The following is a 22,798-nucleotide window of genomic DNA, read 5'->3' as shown; positions in this document are numbered from 1 at the left end:
TTAGCGCTTTCCACTCATTGGCTTCACAGCAGCTCCTGTGGGTTTCAGACATGGAACATTCCCAGTCCTACCTGGATTGGAGATTGAACCCGGGACCTTCTCACGCTCTACCACTGGGCTACAGCCTGTTCCTAACCTCTCCAACAATGCCTGCCCAGAGAATGGCTCCTCTGACCCTTGTTCTATGCAGGGGGGGGGGGAATCTTGGTTTAGTTCAGGGAAAAGAACAAGGGACGGCCTGGGGACCACAGATGTACAGCAGTGTTTTGAGCACATGGAATAATTATGTAACAATTATCCCTTCAAATAGCAGCCGCTAATCAGGATGAATTGCTTGAGCTCAGCAAGGGCCATCTCTTGGGGCTCCCACGTGCATGCGGAGAGAAAACCAGCCTCCCTCTTGGCAGCTGCTCCGGATTCCCCCACAGGGCAGGTCATAAAGCAACCTGATTGGGGTTTTCCAAAGCAATTCAGGCAGAGGATTCGGGACTAGGCAAGGCAGCGCTAAGCTGGCCGTCCCTCAGGCCCAGCCATGGATGTGTGGGAAAGCTGAGTGGGGAGGAGGGGCTGTCCAGGCTGCTCCTCACTTTTAAATCGAATCGAACAATAAACCTGGACAACAGCTCTCAGCCCAACTCCCCTTACTGGAGAAAGGGACGTCAACGCTGGTGCAAGGCCACATATGTACACTGCACATGGAGTTATGTCATGTGGAATGCTATTTGGCACTCTCCAAATGGAGGCTGTACACTTTTAAACTAGCACAGAGACTTTCATCCTAGATGGATGGGAGAGGAGGAAAGCGTGAATCTGGCAAAGCCCTGGCCCTTTAGGCCTGGTAACAGGCAGCTCAGGTGCGCTGCATTTTGCTTACAGGACCCCTGAGACAGCAACAAAGTCTCTCTTCTGATGCCACCCCCCTTCTGGCCACCTGGCCAAGATCCCGTTCTCAAGCACATGTGACGGTGGAGTCTCCTCCTTCTCCTATGCATGGGAAAGCCAGGGAGGAGGCGCCTTCCCCTCTCTGTGTCTATGCCACAGCCTGGTTGGCTGTGGGTGATTGTGGTTATTTTGCTGTTGACTCCTGACCTGATCATTTGCAGTAATGTGTGCAATCTACTGAGCTCCTGGTGGTGCAAAATACCAATGGAGTTGCCTCTGCTGTTTTGCTATCCCCAGCTGGCTGCCCCAGATAAATCATTGTCTCTGGCCCTTGTGCTCTGCAGTAGATTCTGCCTCAGCAGCAGACACAGCACCGTCCACCTACGTCAATTGCAGGCTTTGAAGAGGAATTGCACCTTCTGTGCAAGGTTTGCTGACTGCCTGTCAGGTTGTCTCTTCCAAAACCAGGCATTCCTGAATGGAAAGCAAGTACCCTTTTGGGGATGGAGAGCTATTATCAGGGCTCAAGCATGTCATCAGATCCGCAACTGATGTTCATACAAACCTCTCTCACAAAAACACATGCCTGCACACACGCACCAACAATAGTAGCCAGGGCAGAGCAATGCCGGCCTCAGCCACTTACACGAGATTAGAAGGTGATGTGCTTTAAGGATGCATTAGCAGGTGGAATGTACCTAAGATACAGGAGGCAGCCAAATGGGTTGCTCCACTCAGCATGGCACATTGAGAGGCCTTTTGAAACACAGTGTTAAGTGCATTTCAGGAGAAATGTTGATAAATTGAGAAGGTGGGTGGGATATAAGAGAGGAGAAGGGAAGGATCAAAGAGGAACCTGCTATGTTTAGCTTAGATCAGCAGCAGAGAATCTTTGGGCATCTGGATGTCTCTGGATTCCAGCTCCAATCAGCTGCAGCCAATCTAATTAATGGTGAAGAATGATGGGAACTGTAGTTCAGCTATATCTGGAAGGACACAAGCTCGGTGCCCCTGTTTCAGAAGAGTGTTAACTGGCACAAGGGAGGTGCAGGGGGAAACCCTATTAGGAAGAGGTAGAGTGTCCAGGTTTTCACACCTGCACATTCACAAAAACCAGGGCTGGGGAAAGCTCAGCTGAAAATAGCGGCACCTCAATACACCACGAGGCACCACTTGAAAACATTCCTCTTCAGTCAGGCTTTGGGCTGATTGACATCTTATATATGTGTTTGTGGGATAGGATGGGTTTACTGGTTTGTGTTTTGTTGTTGTTTATATTATATATTTTGTGTTTTTATATTGTATTTTTATGTTGTGAACAGCCCTGAGATCTACAGATGAAGAGTGGTATACAAAATTAATAAATAATAAAAATAAGAAGCATTTTCTTTTATATGTCTGGAATCTTCCAGCATTCAGCTTCATTGGATGTCTTCTAAAGGCAAGAACATCTTTTCTGGTTATGCTTTTTAGGGTAGTAGATTTTCCACTTGCGCGATGGCGCTCTCCAAGGTCCTGACACTTTCCTCTCACTTCATTTTTGTTTAAGGCGCTTCTCACAGCGGAGTCCCAGATCATATGCACCAGACAGAAGGTGGAGAGCTGCTGACTGGCTTCACCCAAACTAGGAATTAAATTTCACCAACATCAAAGCAATCTACTTTTCTTTTCTGGGTTAGGGTGTTATACCTGGGCCTTATAATACAGATAGACTTTAACAGAGATTCTTCTGTCCATAAATTTAGCTCCTCTGAATTGCTCTTCCCATACTCAGCGAAGTGGGTGCTTCAGTTTCTTCTGACTGGTTCTGTGTTTGCTGCCTTCTCCTCCTACCTTCCAACTCCCAAATAAAACTCCACTATTCCAACTTCTAGGCATGTTCCTTCATATAAATGCCAGACAGAACTGGCTGGCTAGCTAGCGGGTTTTGCTTTCTTTGATGCGTAGGGCTTGTTTATTTAGAGAATGGACCAGAATCTTGTAATGGACAGGAAATAAGAGAGGTGCTTTCAAGTGAGGAGAAAGAAAGAAAGCTATATACTTCACAGGCACCCAAAAAGAAAAGCAGTCAGAGCAAAGAACACAGTAAATAGGAATGGCAGAATCAGGCCACCAAGGCCCATCTTGTCCACTGTCCTGATCTCACTGTGGCTAACCAGGTGCCTGTAGGACATCCACAGACAGGACCATCGTGCAGCAGCAGCAGCAGCAGCAACTCTCCCCTCTTGTGATTCCCAGCGACTGGTACTGAAAGGCATTCAGCCTCTGACCGTGGACCCACCTTGGCTAGTGGCCACTGACAGTCTTACCCTGCACAGATTTGCCCAATCCTCTTTTAAAGCTGTCCAAACTGGTGGCCATCGCTACATCTTGTGGAAGTAAATTCCATATTTTAACTACATGCCATGTGAAGAAATGCTTCCTTTTATCCACTTGGAATAGTCCAACATTCAGCCTCACTGGATGACCCCGGCTGAGTTCTAGCACTCTGAGAGAAAGGAACATCTTTCCATTTCTTCTACACCAGCTTCTGTCACATCTCTAAATGGAGCTGAGACAGTTAAAGCTTCAAGCCTCCCCCCTACCCTACTTTTTGCTATGATCACCTGTGTGTGGTGGACAATAGAAAAGCAAAACCTACATGTGGCTAAAATGCTTGCAGAGGGGTTTGAAAGGTCCAGGGTCTGTTTGACAAAAAGCTATCGCCTCAGTATCACCTTCTGTGCTTCTCAGATGTGACCGTTCTGTTGTGTTTCTCATTTGTTCTGTGGCAAAAGCAGGGCTCCACAGAACTCAACGGGAAGAGGGATGAGAGAAATGCCAGATCTGCAAAAGAGCATCACCCCCCTCATTCTACACACACACCCTCTTTGTTTTTTGGGTCTTAGAGCATTTGAGCCAGTGATAGTGCAGAGGTTGGCGTGTTGGACTAGGGCCTGGGAGACGAGGGATCAGTCCCTACGGAGCACCCTCTCAATCAAAGGAAACTGGTGCAGGCCTGAGGAATGGAGAAGAGTGGGTATTATTATCCCTTGCAGCTTTCTGGAAATGTTTGGCCCAAATGTGACTGGCAGGCAAAATTCCAGATGGCAGGTACACATCTAGATTCCTGTGGAGATGGATGGGCCCTTTTGTGCTCCCCAGCAGAGAAGGACATGCATGGCTTCTAAACAGGAACATTTTGCTTTGTTTATTTATGTCACCCAAAGGTCTACAAGTGCCTTAGATTAAATAAAAATATATGTGAATACATCATACCACAGGAAAAAAGAAATTGTATGATATGTTGACATTTCATACAACGTATGGATGAACACAACACACCAGTCCCCTAAACAGTAATGAAAACATTAGCAATACTCAAACAATAAACAAAGCAATACTCCCACCCACTAACTAGCAGATAAAAAACCCTCAACCCCTACCCCAACACCATGTCAACCCAACATTTTTCTCCCCCCCCCCTGTTTTAGCCTCCCCATCATACCCAGAAGTCTCACATCAGGCTATCTGCTTTAAATCAGTGATGAGTGGGTCCAGGGTTTCTGGCAACTTTTTTCTCCTTTCAGGGGGAGCAGTGGCAAAGCAAAGCAGGGAGATGGTGGCAAAAGTTTTACCTGCTTTGCAGTTGTCCCAGCTGTTGCTCCTCTCCTGCTACTGGTGGAGGTGCTGTCAGATCAATGGTTCATCCCATCCAGCATCCTGTTCTCACAGGGACTGACCAGATGCCCCAATGCAGGTGTGGATAACCTGTAGCCCTCCAGATGTGGCTGAACTACAACACTCACCTTCCCTGGTCATTGCACATGCTGGCAAGGCCAGGGGGAGTTCTAGTTCAGCAGCACCTGGAGGGCCAAAAGTCTCCTGCACCTGCCCTCACAAGAAGCCCCCAAGCAGGACCTGAGCACAGTGGTGCTCTCCCCATGTGCGATTTCTAGAAACTGGTATACAGAGACATACTGCCTCTGACACTGCAGGGCTGGCTTAGCAGAACTTTTTCTAAAATGCCCCACTGTGTTAGCCATCTCCTCAAAGTAAATCTGTCAAGCTGCTGTTTTGGAAGATGAAGGTGAGCCCTCCCGCAGGAACAAAGCTGTCCCTTGTGACTGCATTGTCTCTGACAGATTTCGCCCCCCCCCCCCAGCCCTTCTAACATCCCTTGCATGTGTTTCAAAGACAACTTAGGACACTTGCGTTTCCCACTTTCCTTTTGACAGCTTGGCATCATTCAGATTGAAGGTACAGCTGAGAGAGGGCAAGGGCAGATTTGCTCATCAGGGGAGTGGTTGTCTTGGCTGACCTTGGTGGAGCTTGAGCCGTATTGTTTGTGGCTCAAGAAGCACCACCAGGGCAAAAATGGAAAACCTTTGCTCCAAAGAGTCAATTGCTTCAGATGCAACTGCTGGCAGAAACCAGCACTCTTCAGCTGAGGGTCGTGCAGGCTCGGTTTCATGGAAGATCCGAATAAACTCAATTCACACAGCAGAAAATGGACAAGGGAAGGTTAATTGGCTGTTAACCGAAATAGAGGTGCTCTGTGGAGTCTCTCTTACTGGTTTATGTCTCCGGTTGTCTTAAAACTCTAGACAGGATCTGTGATAGTTTACCCAAAATGACTCTTCCGATGCTCCCCTCAGGGCCAGATTTGTCCATTCCTTTGCCTTGGTGGTGGGGGCCTTGAGATGCAGTTTCCTCTGAGAACAGATGCCTGGGGGCAGCCTCAGGAAGTTCCACCCACCTTGGTGCCATAAAAGCAAGCCTAAAATCATAAAAGGGAAAGGCTAGGGCCAGTGATGGTGAGTTAGTTTGGGCCCCAGGGCAAGAGGCAGGAGGCCGAGAAGTGTTGTATGGAAAGGTGTGTCAAAGTAGTATCTGCATATATTTATTAGTAATTGGCATTTATGGGGTTGTTGAATCGTTTTTTTAGTTTTCTGCATGCTGCTTACAGATATTTTTACATAGAATATATTCTAAACAAGCAAAATAGAAAGAGTCTAAATGAATAAATGGGCCCATGGAGGCCACACAGCAGGGGCTTGCTTGCCCCCCCCCCCAGTGTGTGCCAGACTTTGAATCTCTCCAGATTGTTGTGGCAAAAGGAAGGTCAAGAGAGCTCCTCTCCCACCCTGAAATGCACCAAGCTTATCAAACACCTTCCATGGTTTCTTACGCAGTGGCGTAGCGTGGGGGGTGCAGGGGGGGCCGGCCGCACTGGGCGCAACATCTGGGGGTTAGGGTTAGGGGGCGCAAATCCACGGGTTAGGGGGCGCAAATTACTTGCCTTGCCCCGGGTGCTGACAACCCACGCTACGCCACTGTTCTTACCCCAATTGGAGGATTATTTAATTTTTCTGTATATTCTCCAGGATGCACAGCCTTGTCATCCCTGCCCCCACCCCAGCTTAGGGTGCAATCATAACCCCACTTTTCTGGGTGTAGAATCATAGAATCATAGAATCATAGAGTTGGAAGAGACCACAAGGGCCATCGAGTCCAACCCCCTGCCAAGCAGGAAACACCATCAGAGCACTCCTGACATATGGTTGTCAAGCCTCTGCTTAAAGACCTCCAAAGTAGGAGACTCCACCACACTCCTTGGCAGCAAATTCCACTGTCAAACAGCTCTTACTGTCAGGAAGTTCTTCCTAATGTTTAGGTGGAATCTTCTTTCTTGTAGTTTGGATCCATTGCTCCGTGTCCGCTTCTCTGGAGCAGCAGAAAACAACCTTTCTCCCTCCTCTATGTGACATCCTTTTATATATTTGAATATGGCTATCATATCACCCCTTAACCTCCTCTTCTCCAGGCTAAACATGCCCAGCTCCCTTAGCCATTCCTCATAAGGCATCGTTTCCAGGCCTTTGACCATTTTGGTTGCCCTCCTCTGGACACATTCCAGTTTGTCAGTGTCCTTCTTGAATTGTGGTGCCCAGAACTGGACACAGTACTCCAGGTGAGGTCTGACCAGAGCAGAATACAGTGGCACTATTACTTCCCTTGATCTAGATGCTATACTCCTATTGATGAGGCCCAGAATTGCATTGGCTTTTTTAGCTGCCGCGTCACACTGTTGGCTCATGTCAAGTTTGTGGTCAACCAAGACTCCTAGATCCTTTTCACATGTACTGCTCTCAAGCCAGGTGTCACCCATCTTGTATTTGTGCCTCTCATTTTTTTTGCCCAAGTGCAATACTTTACATTTCTCCCTGTTAAAATTCATCTTGTTTGTTTTGGCCCAGTTCTCTAATCTGTCAAGGTCGTTTTGAAGTGTGATCCTGTCCTCTGGGGTGTTAGCCACCCCTCCCAGTTTGGTGTCATCTGCAAATTTGATCAGGATGCCCTTGAGTCCATCATCCAAGTCGTTGATAAAGATGTTGAATAAGACCGGGCCCAAGACAGAACCCTGTGGCACCCCACTAGTCACTCTTCTCCAGGATGAAGAGGAACCATTGATGAGCACCCTTTGGGTTCGGTCAGTCAGCCAGTTACAAATCCACTGAGTGGTAGCATAGTCAAGACCGCATTTTACCAGCTTCTTTACAAGAATATCATGGGGCACCTTGTCAAATGCCTTACTGAAATCAAGGTAGGCTATATCCACTGAGTTCCCTTCATCTACCAGGCTTGTAATTCTGTCAAAAAACGAGATCAGGTTAGTCTGACATGACTTATTTTTCAGAAATCCATGCTGACTATTGGTGATCGCAGCATTCCTTTATAGGTGTTCACAGACTGTTTTCTTAATGATCTGCTCCAGAATCTTCCCTGGTATTGATGTCAGACTGACTGGGCGGTAATTATTTGGTGTAAACCCCAATGAATTCTATAGGACTTACTCCTGAGCAAACACAGGGTGCTTCCAGACAGCCACTATTTTAGGGTGGGATTCACTCACATACTGGCAACTTTAGGTTGCACAATCCGTGTTCATTGGGAAGGCTTATGTAATAAAACCATCTTCCCCAAAAGATCAGGCTCTTTGCAATAAAGAAAGATTAGACAAATTCATGGTGGGGGACAAGGCTCGTGGTTACTGGTCATAATGAAGGTTGAATACTACCACCACCAGGATCAGATGCAACATATCACTGAATGCTGGTTGCATTGGGAGAGTGCTTTTGCACTCCCATCCTGCTTCTGGGCTTCCCCGAGGCATCCAGCCTGGATAGCTCAGTGTGGTGCTGATAACACCAAGGTTGCAGGTTTGATCCCTGTAGGGGTCAGCTGCAAATGATTGGACTAGATGATCCTCCAACTCTATGATTCTATGGTGGGGAAGCAGCAGGCTGAATCCAATGGGTCCTTGGCCTAATCCAGCATGGTTCCTCTTGTGTTTGAGCATTCCTAATTCTGAGCCTCTATCAAGAACAATGGCTTTTTAGATATCTTTCACTTTTCAAAGTGCATCTGGATGTGAAAAATGCCATACTGTTACCTACTCAGAGGTTCTTTGAGAGAAGAAAAGGCTAAGGAGTAAACCCTATGCGAATTCAGAGTAAAGTCCCTAAGCTGATTCAATGGCACCTTGTACACTTCCTTCCAGCCACTCCTGCAGCCAAGCTGATGCCAAAAATCTTGCTCTCCTTTCCTTTGAACCATATCAGCAAGGCGGGGGGGGGGGGTCTTGTCATCTGGGCTGCCCAGGACCTCCAGACACACTGCCAGGCTTGCACCCTGGAGAGGTCATTTTGGTGCTGCTAATGCAGCAAAGGCAACGCAGGAGACAGGAGTTATGAGTTACTGGCCTCTGCAGCCACAGCAGGCGCTGTGATTCTCTAGCAGTTTGACTTCGCTCCTAGAGACACACTCCATTGTCTCCCAATACAGATGGATATCTTGGGCTCAAGCCAAGAGACCCAATAGGTTAAACCTTGCTCACCCAAGGACAAGAAAGATAGGCTACCAGAAACTCACCACCTGTGTGTCAGCCACCAGAGGGCGACAGCACTACATTAACCCAGTGGCAAGAGGCGTTCCAACTTTGACCCTTGTTCCATTCCAGCTCTTCTCAGCACTCCCCTAAGGTGGGCACCCAAACAGACAGCTACCAGGTGTCAAGAGGCTGTGGAGTCTTGTAAACTTTCTGGAATAGCCAATAACTAGTAACTTTTAAAGTGGCTGACCAGATGGTATCACATTTATGGATGATTGATCTGGAATAGGTCCCAGTCATATTCTTGCAGTGGTTCCCCATGGGACTCCTGCCTTTCTGTAACTAGGAACAGGGCCAGCCCTACCATTAAGGTGAATGCCTCAGGTGGCAGATGTTGGGGGGGCAGGTAGCACCAGCAGCTCCTTGGCTCACCTTCCTGTGGCCGTCCTTGACATTCTAGACACCTCCCAGATATTGGGATGACCACCACATGTTGCCAAGTGCCTATGCTTGTGGCACTGCACGTGGGGTGCAACATCTCCCCTCTCACATGGCCAAGTTAGTCTCAGGCAAAACTTAGGAAGATGCATTGTACAGAGTCAAACCTTTGGTACACCTGTTGTCTGCATGAAGTGGTCTTGTCCAGCCCTACCTGGCAATGCCAAGGGTGGACCTTCTGAATGCAAGGCAGGTGCTCTGCCTGTGAGCAACTTTCCTAAGCAGTGGTTTCTGATGCTGCTTTGCCTGTTTGAACATCTCAACAACCTACAGCTTGCTCAAACCAGGGAGGGAGAGAATTGGAGCGCAGGAAACCTCCTTAAATTGAGTCAGACCATTGGTCCATCTCGCTCAGTAGTGCCTATGCTCACTGGCAGGAACTCTTTGAGGTTTCAGGCAGGGGACATGTCCAGGCCTACCTGGAGATGCTGCAGGGAATTGAACTTGGGACCTTCTGCAGGCAAAGGAGGTGCTCTCTCACCGAGTCCCCGTGTTTCCCGCACAGGACCAGAGTCTGTTCCCCTTCTGGGGGGCTGGGGATTCCACAGAGTCAAAGGCAGAGCCCATCTCGCCTCCTGTCCTGCATGGGCGACTCACCTCCAAGGCTGGGGGGGGGCTCTGGGAGAAGGTAGAGCAGCCTCAGAGTTCCACAGCAGGAACTTGCTTGCCCCCTAACCACCCCACCCCTCGGTACAATATGGATCGCTTGCGCAACCATGAGACGCAGGGGGAATGGGGGAGTCATAGGCCGAGCCTAAAGCAGGCGGTGGGCGAGACTGTCAGGAATTGTGCTCCAGGTGAGCTGCAAAAAGGAATAGGATGCTCTGGGGGGGAGGGTGGTATCTCGGGAGGGGGAGATGCCCAGATGACCCTTCTCTGCTAGAAACAAGCCCCTCCCCCCGCAAAGGCGAGTCTCAAAAAGAGGGGGTCCCTTTTTGGGGGAGAGGGAGGTGGTCCCTCCTTGCATCATCGGGCAGCGGCGATGAAGGGGTTACCGGCCCAGCAGCCCCTTCTCCTCCTCGCCCCCCTCTCCGTCGTGCACGCGCGCGCCCCTCGCTCCCGCGTGCTCCGCCCGGGCGCGCTCTCGGGGCCGGCTGGGCGAAGAGGCGAGAACCAAAAGACGCCGACGACGAGGCGCCTGGCGAGGGGAGGCAGGCACGCGCGTGCGGGGCGGGGACTTCGGCGGCGCTGACGGCGGCCGTTGCAGGAGCCCTCCCGCGCCCGCCTAGCCGCCCCTCCTCCCGCGCCGCCGCCAAGCCACCAGCGCTCGCCACGGCTCGGACTGGACTAGCCCGGCATGGCTGCCGCCGCGGGGTACCCCGCGCTACCGCCTCCTTCTCCTCGCCCCAGCCCAGCGCAGCAGGAGCGCGTCGGGTGAGTGGCCGAGCAAGGAGGGAGGGAGGGAGATGGACAGACCGACGGACGGACGGCAGGAGGACCGACAGGCAGAGCGAAGGCTTCCCCCCACCCCTCACCCGCCCAGCGCCGCCGGGTGGGTTGCAGACAGCGGGATTCCCCGTTCGCAATCCTTCCTTCCAGCTGCAGCGGCAGCTTCGAGCGCTCTCCCCGATTCCCGTCTCCATTTCAGGGGCGATTTCCGTGGGTCTGGGTGGAGGATGGGAGCAAGTGCGGGGGTGGCGGAGGAGCGAGGGGGGGGGTTGCTGCTGCTGTGACCGGTCTCTGTGGCGTTGCCATGGAGACGGTGCGGAGGAGGATGGCATAGAGGAGAGCCTCCCCCCCCATTCTTTTTTTTTTAAGGCATAAGAGGTAGAAACACGGGTGGGGGCGGTTTTCCCCGTCCATCCAACTGTCGGTCCAGGCGCGCGTCTCCATCACCTCTCCGCGCACCCTCGCCACCCCCCCTCCCGAAATTTCTATAACCGGCGATGGTTGTCGGTGTGTCTGTGCCTTGGGGGCGCGTGACCGGGCGCTCGTTTCCTCACTCCCCGCCCCTTGTTGCCGAGGAAGGGGTCTGGGTGGGTGGCCGGCATCGAGGTTTGTGCTTGCTGGGGAGGGGGAGCTTGGCGCGTGGGGTGGCCCCAATCCGCCATGATTATGGCTGGAGGGCCTGCCCACGAGGGTGCACAGCCTCCCCTGCGCGTCCCCGTCGCGCGCCCACCCCCCTTCTCCTTGGGGAGCCCCGACAGCAGGCCTCGTCACCCCTCCTGCTGCCGCGGCGGCCCAGGCCTGTTGGGACGCCGCTTTCCGGCCCTTTGGCCTCGATCCTGGGGTTTGGCCTCGGGGCAAGCGGGCAGACTAATGGGGGTGGGGGTGGGAACTCGGGGCCCAAAGCTGGCAGACAGGGCCCTCAGGGAGCGGCGGCCTGCTCGGCCCTCCTCCCCCAAATCTCCGGAAGGCTGGGGAGTATGTAGTTGCCTTTCCCTATGGAGGCAAGAGTAGCATTGGTCCAGGCACTCCTTTGGCACGCAGAAGCCTCCCCCTGCAGTGGCGCGTAAGAGAGCCGGGGGCCCGTGAGCATGTGCAGAGAGTGCCTTTCTCGTATGCTCCCTCTTGGCTGCCTTTGGGAGCCTTCCCGGTCCCATCCTGGTTGAGGTCCTTAGGTCCCCCTGCCTCCGTTTGTGCGTGTGCTGGTGCAGACGAGCACACCCTCCCCTCACCTGGTGGGTGAGGAGAGAGGGAGTGGCAGAAGGGAAGCCTGCAGTGTTGGGCTTCTGTAGAGAAAGAGGGACGGGCTCCAGCAGGGGCATCTCCTCCTTGCAGCTGAGCCATGCCAGCCCGACTGCCCATCATCCTTTTGCAGCCTGGTGCCCTCCTGTGCCACCCAGGGCATGCTGGCTGGGGCGGCTGCAAGCTGTAGTTCAAAACACCTGGAGGGCACATGATTGGCCCTCCTTCCGGCCTAGTTCCCATGGTTACACAACTCCCTCCCTCTAGCAGAGGGCAGGAAACTTTGCAGCCCCTCCGACTGGCTGTTCCAGTCTCCTCCGGATTTCAGCGCTGGAGACCTGGAGGTTGACCCTTTCTCAGGAGTGAAACTGAAGGGAAGACCAGATAGGACTAGCTGTAGCAGTTACCCTTGGCTTCATGCTTGCCAGCACACTGTGGTGTGTGTTAAGATATGCTCCAGCGTGCTGTAGAATTAGGTCGGTGTCTCTCTCCTCCCGAGGGACTAGTAACTTCGATTTGACCCTCCACGTGTTTGTCAGAAAAGGGCTCATTCCGCTTGGGTAGAGCTTCTTGCTGAGACTCTCTTGAAGCAAGGATGGAGGAAGGCTGGCTGGACAAGGGGGCTCCTGCCACTCTGTTTTACAGCTGTGTGGGCATCGCCAGTGAACAAGGACTTGCTGAAGCCTCCCAGCTGCCTCTCTGCCAGGATACTGGGGGGGAGGGGGGAGTGATGGCCACCAGTTTGGATGGCCTTAAAAGAGGCTTAGACAAAATTCACAGGGGAGCAGAAGACTACTGGCCTGAATGGTCCTGTTCTGCTCCCACTGCACACCACTTAATTCCGCTTGCTGGGAATCACAAGCAGAAAGAATGATTCTTAGCTCTTAGGTCCTTTATGCAGGCTTCCCACGGGCGTATCTAGTTGCAAGCTGTGAGAATGGCACAGAATCATAGAATTGTAGAGCTAGAAGGGACCCTGTGGATCATCTAGTCCGACTCCCTGCAATGCCGGAATATGCAGTTGTCCGATATGGGGATCGAACCTGCAACCTTGGTGTTATCAGCACCATGCTCTAACCAACTGAGTTATCCAAAAACTTAGGTCCGGGGTACCTCGCGGATCACAGAATCATAGAATTGTAGATTTTGATGGAACCCTGAGGTAGGTGTGTGTGTGTACAAAATTTACACCCTTTTTTGAGGGTGTTCCCATTTTGCAATTCGTTTTCCTTGTTCCAAACAAAATTCCTTTTCATTTTCCTAATGCAACTGGAGCGAAGGGAAAGGGCTGTAATCAGGAAGATTGTGTGTGTCTCTACTCTTGACCATCAGCATAGCAGGCTCTGGGAAGGAGATTAAAGAGATTCTCCGGCTGCAGCCTGACTCCCTGCTCCATGGAAGTGAATGGGAGCTTATGGATGAAAGGGACACGGTTGTCCTCATGCACACCCTGTTGCCACAAGGCTTTGCTGATGGCAGTGGGTATTGCAGTCACCCCAGAAGATTTCCGCCATAAACCCCCTCCCCCATGGTTCCTGCTATAATAAGCTGCCTCCTGTACTGGATCAGGCCAGTCACAATGTTTGCGTTGTGCTGGTGTTCTTCAGAAACACAGATGACCTGCTGAGAACTGGATGTGGTTCAAGGCTTGGTAGTCCAAATCCTTGAGCAGTAACCGCATTTGCTAAGCCTAGGGCTTCATAGCCCTCGTCCAAGGATCTTTCCATAGAGGTAAGTAGCCAGGCTTGCACAGAGGTTACTGTGAGGGTCAAAAGGCAACTGGCCAGTGGAATCAGACTCCGGCAAACAGTGGTCAGTCTTGGGTAGGAGACTGCCTGAACTCAAGCCATGCTCTCGGGATAAGCCTATAAATCATAGAATCCTAGAATTATGGAGTTGGAAGGGACTACAGTGGACGCTCGGGTTGTGAACGTGATCCATGCAACCCGCAGCGCCCAGTCTGGGCACGCACAATTAGGCACTTCTGTGCATGCGTAAAGCATGATTTAGTGTTTTTGCGCATGCGCAAGCACCGAAACCCAGAAGTAACCCGTTCCGGTACTTCTGGGTTTGGCGTGGTGCGCAACCTGAAAACACACAAGAAGCATCTGTAACCCGAGGTATGACTGTACAGTGGACGCTCGGGTTGTGAACGTGATCCGTGCGGGATGCACGTTCGCAACCTGCAGCGGCACGTCTGCGCACGCGCGGGTTGTGATTTGGTGCTTCTCTGCATGCGCGACTGCCGAAACCTGGAAATATATATAAAATGATATTTATTGAAACAAAAAAAATTTTTTAATTACACAGAAATAAGACAAAATTACAAAAAAAAACAACAACAGAAGCATAAGAAGAAAAATAAAAAATAAAACCATAGGTTTCAAATTCTCCAATTTCCATTACCTTCTTTCCATGACCTCCTCCTCCTTCCATCTCTTGTATCTTGATTAATAATTGTCACAGCAAATCCTTTCCATAATTTATAATATTTTATCTTTACGTTACCTTACTCTCTTATCATCTTGTCTTATAAAAACGACCTTAAAGCTTAAAACTTAAATCTTTTTTACCAACTTCTCATAACCATTACCTTTTTGCCAAATTCTTTAAACATTTTTACAAGAGCCAAGTTATTTCATTTCAACATTTTCCCAACATTCATAAAACATTTCTAGTAAAAATAATATTAAAAAAATACAGTAAAATAAAAACAATCCAATCTTCTTCCAGCGTCCCCTCCCCCCCGGTCCCGGGATTGTCAGTCTTTTTCTTTTCTTTCTTTTTTTTTTTTTTTGTCCCATTAGTCTGGCACATTAACCTGGTGCTCTTATATCCGAGGCCTTCAAATCTCTTCCATGTCCCTTCCGCAGCTCTTCTTCATATTTTCCTTTCACTCGCGGGAACTCCAGCTTAATATTGTTTTTGACCCTTTTCAGCAAATCAGCCCTTTTCTCACAGTCCAGCCTAAGCTCCATGTGATGTTTAAAAACATATTTCAAATTCCCTCCAAAATTGAAAGTCCCAACAGCTCCAAACCTCTGACGGCCCATTACCAGACTCGGAAAGTCCAAACATCCCTGCATAGGGGGGTCAGTCCAACCCCCCATTTCCAGTTCAATCCAAACTTTATCTTTCCAAATCTGGTTTTTTCCAAGTTCATTTATCAGATCCAAAGGCTCATTTTCCTGCTGGGCCAAAAGTCCCTCCATGCCTGGCGTCCCAGATTCAGCAAATTCCTCTTCTTTTTGTTGTTCTATCATGGCACGCTCCTGTTTTAGTTCCTGAATGGGCTCCATGTACTTTTCCACTACCTGATCAAAGGTTCTGGCAGCATTAGTCATAAAAACCATCTTCTGACTTAACTGATCCAATAGGGCGTTTATTTTACAGAAAGCACCCAACAGTGCTTCTGAAGGCATTGTCCTGCAAGGTCACAAAATTCTTTCCCACAGTTGTAATCAGTAACAGCCGCAAGTTCCCAGGATTTAGTTACAATTTCATAGTTCCCCTCTAGGGGGAAAAACTTCTGATTGTTCTTTTCCTTGAAAACAATAGCAACAGAGTTTCTTCTTTAAGATATTTTGTCCATATTTGTTCTTTTAAGAGACGAAAGGAAACAATGGAATCACAATATTTCCCTTCTTTTAACTATCAGTCAAAGCATTTATTTCTGGTCAATGAGCTTCAGTCATCAAATCTGACGCCCCACTCCAGGGTCAGGACAGTGGAAAATTACTTTACTTTAACTTTATTTCCTCAGGTTTAAACAACTCAATAAAGGTCCCCCTTCTTCCCCTGCTTCCGAAGGGGGGTTCCGCAATTTTGAATGATGAAAGATGATCCTTTAAAAGTGATTTTTAAGGCTCTAGTTTACGTTGTCTTTGCTTTGTTGTAACTACAAGAGAACGGAAGGGTGACTTCCTGTTTAGCCCTTTCCATTTCAGTACCAAATCAGGGTAAATTTTAGAGTCCAAGTTCCTTTTATTCCGCCAATTCTTGTTTAAAATCCAGGTATTTAGCGTTCCAGTACTCACGGTTAGTTATTTTCGATGCCAAATTGTCCCAGGAAAAAGGCAGCGCTCTCCGGCAACGGCTGTGCGGCTTCGCTCCGCAGAAAAAGCAATTGACTCACAGCACTGCGCCACTTCCCCCTCTTCACTTCGGAGCCTGTTTCTGGGTTCCTTAGTGGGTTGGGGCGCTAAAGGTGCCCGCCGAATCCCACGGTCACAGGCTTCATCCGCCTGTGATTTTCAGAAGGGTCCCCGCTACGCCGCAGCGGGAAAGACCCATTTCGTGCGGAGCTTGTCCCTCCAGTTCAGAGGGAGTCCGTCATCACTGGAGGCGCCACCCCGGAAGTCTCAAAACCTGGAAATAACCCGTTCCGGTACTTCCAGGTTTCGGCAGTCCGCCACCCAAAAAAAAACCGCAACCTGAAGCGTCTGTAACCTGAGGTATGACTGTACAAGCATCCTCTAGTCCAAGGGTGTTCAACTTCCAAGAGTCTACGATCTACTCACAGTATAAAAAAACTGGCAGTGATCTACCCATTGTCAGAGCTGTTGAGCTTTTTTTAGGAAGCCAGAGTTGTTGACACCCCCCGATTGACCAGTATATTGCGATCCACCTATTGGACAGCCCTGCTCTAGTACAACCCATGAACACACGACCCTGACCCTCCTCCCACTGCAGGAGGTTGGACTAGACCAGGGGTCAGCAAACTAAGGTCCGCGGGCCAGATCAGGCCCAGTTGCCTTCAGGATCTGGCCCACAGACTGTCCGTGGATCAGCATGGGGATTCTGTTTGTTTGGGATGCGCCTCCCCCCACCCCGCACCATTCCATTCCCCCCATGGCAGCGCCTCCTCCCTCCCTCCCTCCTGCCTTCTCCCCGCCCTGCCTAGAGGAGGAAGGGGGCTGGGCTGAGCTGGCTGGGTGCTATTTTAAGCAGCCCCTCTTCGGAGCCAGCCCTTTTGCGCCGCTCATCGTCCCTCCGCTGCCGCCACCCTGGTGCTCCTGTGGCCAGAGAGCAGAGCGGATAAGCTTGCTCTGGTTACCCACGAGAAACAGTGGCGGTAGTGGTGGTGGTGGCAGCGGCAGTGGCAGCCCCTGGGAAAGTTAGTGCATCAGTTGGGGGTGGGGAGGAGTACTTGCCCCCCTCGCCTCTTCTTCCAGTCCCTCCATGCCGCTTCTCCTGCCCACCACAAGGTCTGAGGGACAGTGGACCAGCCCGTGGCTAAAAGAAATTGCTGACCCCTGGCCTAGACGATCCTCAGGGCAGGGGTGGAAGAAGGGGTGTGTGCTGGGTGTGGGTCACCCCAGGTGTCACCACTGAGGGGGGTGACAAAATGCTGGGAAGCACTCACCGCGGGGCCTGCAGCGCGCCCAAACCACACGTCTTTCCTGGGAGAGATGTGGTGGCTTGAGTGCATGCAGGCTCTGTGCTGCCCAAAGGGTCTGCCTGCTGCCTCCCTCCAGCTGTAGGCCCCTATGGGTGGCTCACCCCGCCCAGTGCCAGATTTACATATAAGCTAAACAAGCTTATATAGGGCCCCACTCTCCTGGGCCCCCCAAAAATATTAAAAAGAATTTCACTATTAATATACTTCTTAATTGTATTCAACAATTACTTTGATAAAATACATATTTTGTTATGTGCAAATGGCTTTAGATACCTGTTAGGTCCATTAATGACCATATAGCATATATTCAACACAAAAAAGCGATAAGGACAGCTGGACATATAAAGGGCCCCATTACCTTCATCATCAAACCTAAATCATCAAACCTAAATCCAGCCCTGCCCCCACCCTTATGGGCTGCTCGCCACACCCCTGGGTGCACCACCCCAGGCACCCAAGTGGCTTCCTCCACCATGGCCTCTGGGTCCCTTCCCCCTCTACAATTCCAAGATTCTGTGCTCTATTGACTGAGCTATTCAGTGGTATCTGGGGTTACATACGCTTCAGGTTACATACACTTCAGGTTACAGACTCCGCTAACCCAGAAATAGTGCTTCAGTTTAAGAACTTTGCTTCAGGATGAGAACAGAAATCGTGCTCCGGCGGCGTGGCAGCAGCAGGAGGCCCCATTAGCTAAAGTGATGCTTCAGGTTAAGAACAGTTTCAGGTTAAGAACGGACCTCCAGGACAAATTAAGTACTTAACCCGAGGTACCACTGTATATGGGAAGCTGCCTTATCCTCAGTCAGGCCATTGGTCCATCTACCCCAGTATTGTCAACATTGACTGGCAGTGACTCTATGGGGTTTCAAGCGGAAGACATTCTCAGCCCTACCTGAAGATGCGACATTCTGCATGCAGAGCGGGTGCTCTGCCTCTGAGCCACAGGGAATGAAGGATCCTCTCTAGTGTCCTGGCAGAGAACCTTTGGAAATGTGGAAAGAGTTCATCCTCTCCCTCTCCCTTTCTCATTGAAGCTGTTGGAAAGCCACAAATGACTACTATAGTGGGGCGGGTTGGTTAGTATTTTTTATTGGCCAGTGGCTTTTGTAGTCTTACTTGCTTAACTGGAATGTCCTGTTTTCTCCCACTTCCTCCAAAAAAGTATAAATTGCGGCAGTAGAAATACTGCCATGAAAAGGACCTCACAGCAGATTCTGGGGTTAAAACAAAACAAACCCAATATTTATTTGTATGTGTTTGTGTGCATCTTTATTGACATTCCCTGCCAGGTATAGTTTTAGGAGGTGCTGCCCCCATTTACCATGGGTCCTGTGGTCCCAAACTCTTTGCTCTTATTTATTAAAGGTAAAGGGACCCCTGACCATTAGGTCCAGTTGAGAACGACTCTGGAGTTGCGGCGCTCATCTCGCTTTATTGGCCGAGGGAGCCGGCGTACAGCTTCCGGGTCATGTGGCCAACATGACTAAGCCACTTCTGGTGAACCAGAGCAGTGCACGGAAACACCGTTTACCTTCCCGCCAGAGCGGTACCGATTTATCTACTTGCACTTTGATGTGCTTTTGAACTGCTAGGTTGGCAGGAGCTGGGACCGAGCAACAGGAGCTCACCCAATCACAGGGATTCGAACCGCCGTCCTTCCGATCGGCAAGTCCTAGGCTCTGAGTTTAGACCACAGTGCCACCCGCATTATTTATAACATGTCTATAAAAGCTCAAGGGAGCCTATATGATTCACCCAGCCCCCTTTTCTCCTCACGATGCAATAAGGAAGGTTAGGCAGAGTGAGACTAGCTGACCCAAGGTAACCTGGGTCCATCTGGGTATTTGGTCATGGCTATGGTCAGTCTAAGGCTTAAGTTGTTTAGCTCGGGAGATGATGGAGGAGTGTGTCTTTGTGGGTGAAGTCAAACTGTTGGAGAGTCACAGCGCCTGCTGCGGACAGACATGTTTTGTTTCAGGTGGGGAAGATGAAGGCATCCTCTGCGCTCCTCCTATTAGTCTTTCCTCAGTCTGACTCAGTCTATATATGTTCAGAGGCAGTCGGAGAGTTGAAGTCCTCTTCCCTACCATTCTCCCTATTGGCCTGAGGGCCGCGTTCCCTTCGCCTTAACCTTCCAGGGGCCACATGCCAGCAGTGGGCAGGGCCAGAGGCAAAAGCAGGTGGAGCATTGTGTGCAGTAGGCAAGTTTTTACATACACAGCCCCCCCCCCACACACACACAATCTCAGAAACTCTAGTTTATAATTCAATTGCTAAACGGCACCTTAAACCTCGGCCACACAATGGAATGTCTAGGCACCTCCCCCCCCCATGGAGTTTATTATTATGATAAATTTCTTTTCTCTAGTGCTTTATATTTTAAAGAGCAGATCTCAAAGTGGTTTGCAACACATTAAAGCATTAAATTAATTCGGAATAAAATAAATTCAAGCTTCAAGGAAACTATTTCAGATCCTTCTCCAAGTGACATTTTGCTTTCCCCAGTCACCAGCCTGGCATCCAGAGAGCTCCACATGGTCACAACTGGACCCATGTCAGTCGCAAAATGCGCCCGGCACCTGGCTGGTTCCTAGCACTGCACACACCTGTCTTCCACCCAGGCAACTAAGCGGTATGAACAGACTTCAAGGGCACATCTCTGGCCAGGGGAAAGCTCTCAAGAATCATACAGAACAGGCCCAGGGAGGAATGGGGTCTGTGGACAAGTGGGAGAAGGCCCCAAGGACCTGATAGAGAGCCTTTTGGCCCCTGGGCCAGAGATTCCCTCCCATACATTGTTCTCTGCTGTCCTCAGCAGGTGATACCCCACATGACTTCAAAGAGCCTTCTTCTCCTGAGTGTGTTTGTTGTATCATTTGAAGTTTCTCCTCCCAGCTGCAGTAGCAGGTTTGGAACCTTAGTAGAGCTGTAGGAAGGAGTCTGCATTTGGGGCCAGGGTATCTGGGTGGACGGGAGCTGCAGCAGGAGGATGTGCATGGTGCCAGACCGATTCCAACAGAAAAGTTTATTCTCTGCACCACTCTCTTGCTATCAGAGCAATACCCCCCCCCCTTTTTAGGACAACCGCAGCATCACAAAATAGTGTGCCAACTTCTGAGTTCTTCAGAACTGTTCCTCAGGCTAGATGGTAAACAAATCAACCGCAGGAGGACAACCTTGGTCCATAAGGAAGATTCCAAAGTTCAGGGTAGGGCAACGCCTTAGGCCAACCAAGCTGCCACCAAAATGTCTTGGAATATGCAGCCTGTGGCTTCGTTGGTCAGAGAAGGAAAGGCCCACCTTGGTCGGATAAACAAGCAGCACTCTCTGTGGATGTCATCTTATGGTGAGTGAGACTCTTGGTCCAGGATGGTCTATGCTGACAGGCAGGGTTTCAGGCAGACAGGAAGGGGAGGAGGAAGCATTTCCAGAAGGTCCCGGGCTCTATTCCTGGCATCTGCAGGTAGGGCTTGGAGAGACAGGAACCTGCCTTGTATTGAATCAGACAATTGGTCTGCCTAGCTCTGTATTGTCTACACCAGTGCTTCCCAACCTTGGGCCTCCAGCTGTTTTTGAACTACAATTCCCATCATCCCTGACCACTGGTCTTGTTAGCTAGGGATGATGGGAGTTGTAGTCCAAAAACAGCTGGAGGCCCAAGGTTGGGAAACACTGGTCTACACTGACTGCCAGCCACTCTCCAGAGTTCCAAGCAGGGTTGTCTCCCGGCTCTACCTGGAAATGCCATTGCGGATCGAACCAGGGACCTTCTGCATGCAAAGTAGGTGCTCTGCCACTGAGCCCTCCCCCTTATGAGCCGCAAGCTCTTGTCATATATAGACCGATCCTGGTGGCTGCTCAGGACCCTGCCCAGGATGCGCCCAAAGAGTCTTCAGCGAAAGATCATAGCTTATTTCTCTGCCTCAGAGAAGCAAGGGCTTTGCAGGTGTGATGTAGAGGTTGCTTTAAGGTGCTCCTCATGGTCACAGTTGCCACATGCAGAGATGGTTGTGCACCACTGCAAATGGTCCAAAAAGTGGGGATTATTGTGGTGATGTGGTATTGTAAAGGTGTTTTCTCAGGGATGGTCTATCGCTCAGTGGTGGAGGACATGCCTCTCCAGTTAAAGCAGACCTGGAAGTGCCTCTTTTTTGCTTGAGACTTTGCTGGGTGGGGCAGGGGTGTGTGGTTTCTGCTGGCCGGAGTGTCCAGTAGCAAGCCAGCTGGGCCAGTGGTTTCACTCATGCACTCAGATTACAGAGTCTGGGTAATAAGCCCAGACTAACAGCCACCACAGGAGAATTGATGTAACTGCAGTGTCTGAGAGCATTCCGTCCCTCGTTCATTCCTTCATTCAGAGCATTCAGCTGGAAAAGCTCACACAGTGGCTTACAAAGCAGTAAAAGGACACGGAGCACGCCAAAAAAGACTTGACACAAAAGGAAAAATGGGATGAGGAGAGAAGAGGAAAGTGAGCTAAACTCAGGCACCACATGTTTGATGTTACAGGGTTCTTGCTCAGATGGACAGTCTATTCACAGTTCAAAAAAACAGTTGTTCCTCTTTATTTTATACCCCACTTTTTACACAAGATTTCTTCTCTAAACTGTTTACAATTAGTATACATCCTATTAGGAATTTGTGGAGGTGTACAAATGAGCTGACAATTTTTAGGTCCTAACTTTAGAAAAAGAAAAAAAAAGTTTATCTATCCCCACCTTGCTGTCCTCCAGATGTGTTTTGGAATAAGCACTCTTGATCAGTACCAGCAATATTGTCCAAAACATCTGGAGGGTCCTAGATTGGGGAGGCAAAGTACTCTCCTCTTAGCTCTGCCCTCCAGTCCACAATGTAGGGATGCTGCTGCTTGCCTACCCTATGTGGTTGTTGTAAAGATTACTGAGAGCAACCGATGTTGGATAGCTCAGTCAGTAGAACATAATCTCAGTGTTGTGGGTCTGAGCCCCACACTGGGCAAAAGGATTCCTGCATTGCGGGGGATGGACTTGATGACCCTTGTGGTCCCTTCCAACTCTAGGATTCATTGTGTGTGAAACATACAGAAAAGTGCCACTGAAATGCAGAGTATGTCTGCTGCCACCTAAACCAGCCTCTGCCTCCAGGTGTGGAAAGCCTTTTGCTGAACTACAACTCCCATCAGCCTCAGCAAGCATGGCCTGTGGCCAGGGATGGGTGATGGGTGCTGCAGTTCAACAACACCTCGTGGGCCATAGGGTCCCCACACCTGATCTGTACAGGTGGCTGCCACAGGTGGGCTGGCTGCTTGCTGGGGAAAGAGAGGCGGAAAGGGACTTAGATGTACTCAGTGACCAGCTTGTGTTCTGCACGGGGATGATTTGCTTGGCACCTTGTGAAAAGAAATACCGTGTTCGTGTACTAATCCGTTGACTCATGCATTTTGCATTAGCTCTCCCTTCTCTCATGCTTGACTCTGACACCAGGATTTGAGCCTTGGCAGGATTTGGGATTTCATGGCCAAGAGTGGCACAGAG

The 22,798-nt window shown here is 50.2% G+C and overlaps 1 protein-coding gene across 6 annotated transcripts in view; it reads left to right on the top strand.

The window, feature by feature from the left end:
- Window positions 1–10,440: 10,440 nt before the first annotated feature.
- The window catches only part of NLGN3 (neuroligin 3), a 67,059-nt gene continuing 54,701 nt past the window's right edge, over window positions 10,441–22,798 (top strand). For 4 of the 6 annotated variants that reach the window (XM_081180431.1, XM_081180428.1, XM_081180430.1 and 1 more), the window contains exon 1: window positions 10,442–10,627. The gene's annotated coding sequence lies outside the window, so the exon portion shown is untranslated. Of the gene's footprint in view, window positions 10,628–22,798 lie in introns of all 6 variants that reach the window. The other 2 variants (XM_081180429.1, XM_081180426.1) reach the window with 1 other exon arrangement.

This window comes from Podarcis bocagei (genome assembly GCF_964188305.1).
Source record: "Podarcis bocagei genome assembly, chromosome: Z".
Lineage (NCBI taxonomy): Eukaryota > Metazoa > Chordata > Lepidosauria > Squamata > Lacertidae > Podarcis > Podarcis bocagei.
The sequence above is the reverse complement of the archived record's forward strand: the minus strand, read 5'-3'. Positions and strand labels throughout refer to the sequence as shown.